General features: G+C 39.2%; 1 pseudogene; it reads right to left on the reverse strand.

Annotated features, from left to right (window-relative positions):
• Positions 1 to 393: 393 nt before the first annotated feature.
• Positions 394 to 889, reverse strand: LOC102866891 (annotated as a pseudogene).
• Positions 890 to 2,715: the final 1,826 nt, after the last annotated feature.

Here is a 2,715-nt window from a genome sequence, read left to right on the forward strand (position 1 = left end):
TGGCTGCACTTCCTCCAAGACAAGACAGAGTTGTTTGTTGTTTTTTGTGGGGTTTTTTTTTTTGGCGGTCCATGGTATAGTCAATACTCTCCGCCAACATAATTCAAAGACATCAATTCTTCTGTCACTCACTGTGAAACTTTCAGATACATAGGAAGCAATTGAAAATACTATGCCTGGATCAGGTACACCTTAGCCTTTAAAATGACATCCTTGTGTTTTAGAATTTGGAGAAGTCCTTGACAGCAGATTTCCCCAGTACAGCTCATTTTTTGGTTACTTTTTCCCCTGCCTCAGGATTTATTTGTACAAATGGTACAGGAGAACACCAGCCCCACTCAGAGGGCCGCCCAGGGGGTCTACAGTCCTTCTGTCCTCAGATGGAGAATTCAATTATGGAGCCTTTGTGGGAACCTGCACATATTTTGGAACCTGACTTGCTTGGAGCTGGAGTCTGTGTTGAGGCCTTAGCTGGAGCCGGAGTTGAGGACTTGGCTGGAACTTCAGCCTTACTGTCAGCCTTGGCTCTGGATTTTGGTCAGTTAAGCCTGAGCACCTTGGCAATGCGGGCCCAAGCATGCTTCCCAAGCCTGAGATGCGCAGTTTAGGCGAGTCAGCTGACCTTGCGGTTGACACCCGTGGGGATCAGGGCTTAATCTCCTTGGGCTTGAAAAGAGCCTTCACAGCCTCCATGTGTTCATCCATGGCCTTGGCATTGTTCGCCTGCATCTTCAGGCCCCTCTTGTGTTTCTTGGCAAAGCGCATGTTCCTCAGGAACTTGGGGTCTACCCCCTTAAGAGACTCATACTGTTGCTATTGGGGTTTCTTGACCATTTCTGTGCCATTTTCGGGACTGGGTGTGTCTGAGGTGGTTCTTGGACTTAGGCATGTCTGCACCGTCGCCACAGCTCCCAGAGTGCCAGCAACCAGAAGGGCATCTTTTGATTTCTTGATTACTGCTACAAGGCTGTTGATTGTGAGTCCAAGTAAAATGAAATAATTGATAACTTCAATCCTTACTCCGTATATCTTGATGTTGCCTATTGGTACAGTGGTGAGGACTTTTCTTTTCTTGATGTTGAGATATAACCCTTATTAGAGCTGTAGTTTTATCTTCTGAAATAAGTGCTTCAAGTCTTCTTTACTTTCTTTTGTTTCCATTTTTATTAATTTTAATAAACATTCATACTTACTTTAAGCAAGACTGTTTCATTTGCACTAACACAGGTTGTTGATGAGTCTTCCCTCAATCTTGATGCCACATTCTGTAATCCTGATGCACACCCTTTCTTATTTTAAACGATTTAGTGTTCCTTTTTTTTTGTTCAGACAACTGTTTCTTGGTATATGTGCAGATTTTACTTGAGAACAATTAAGTGTTCTGGTATTCCCATTCTTCTCAGTGCTAGCCAATATCTTTACATAATCAGTAACAAAACATCTTTCTGGTATTCTCTACTTAAAGCCAGGATTCCTCTGATATCAACAATGTTATCCTTGATGTATACATTATGCTGTTATCCTTTGTGCCACAGCCTCTTCATTGACAGAGAATCCACCTTGAATTCCTTGTCAATAAACTTTTCCAGTCAATTTCAGAAGTCTTCAGCAAGATTTTCTATGTATTATTAAGGACATTGTTTGAAAATTTCACATTCTATTGGACTACCTTTTTTTTCTTTTTTTTTTAAAGGTGGGAACAACTATAGATCTCTTCTATTCAGTTGGACAGGTAACTATCTTCCATATTTGTTGGCAGAGATTGATGAGAAAGTCTAGGGTTGCATCTGTTTCCTAAAACACCTCAACTGGTATTCAATTAATTTCTGAGGCCTTATTATTTTGTCAATGCCATAAGTCTTCAGTACTGCTGGTTCATATGCTACTTCCTGAAATGCTTCAGTGTCAACTGATTATTTTTGGTACATTAACTGTGCATGCCTTCCATCTTCTTTTGATGATTCCTGCATCATTTAAGATTTTGTTCTTAGAACAATCCTTTAATATCGCAGCTCAAGGCCTGAATATGTTCTTCCATTCTTTCAACTTAAGAAATGCCAAAAGTCTTCTTCCCTTTTAGTTTTCTAATTCCAGTTCCTTGCACATTTCATTATAATACTTTGTTTTATCTTCTCAAGCTGTCCTTTGAAATCTTCTGTTCAGCTCTCTTACTTCAACAATCCTTCACTTTGTTTTGGTTTCTTTTTGTTCTAATGCAAGTTTCAGAATAGCTTCTGATATCCATTTTGGTCCTTTCTCTCTGCCCTATCTTTAAAATGACCTATTAGCTTTCTTCATGGATAATGTGCCATCCCACAACTTATCTGGTCTTCAATCATTAGTGTTCAATGCATCAAATATATTGTCAAGCTGGATATAAATTCCATTGAGATATACTCAAGGTCATATTTTGGGTTCCATGGACTTATTTTAATACTCTTCAACTTCAACTTGAACTTGCATATGAGTAGTTGATGATCTGTTCTACAGTCAGCCTCTGGCCTGGTATTGACTGCTAATACTGAATTTCTGCAATGTCTCCTTCCAGATATTTAGTCAATCTGATTTCTGTATAGCCTGTCAGGTGAAGTACATGTGTACATCTGCCACTTATGGTGATTTAAAAAAAAGTATTTGCAATGAATAAATTATTCATTTGACAAAATTCATGTGATCATTACTGTTACCAAGGCCATATTTTCCAACTACCATTCC

Source organism: Elephantulus edwardii, unplaced genomic scaffold, assembly GCF_000299155.1.
Source record: "Elephantulus edwardii isolate Elephantulus edwardi_28Jun2011 unplaced genomic scaffold, EleEdw1.0 scaffold00629, whole genome shotgun sequence".
In the NCBI taxonomy this organism is placed as follows: Eukaryota; Metazoa; Chordata; class Mammalia; order Macroscelidea; family Macroscelididae; genus Elephantulus; species Elephantulus edwardii.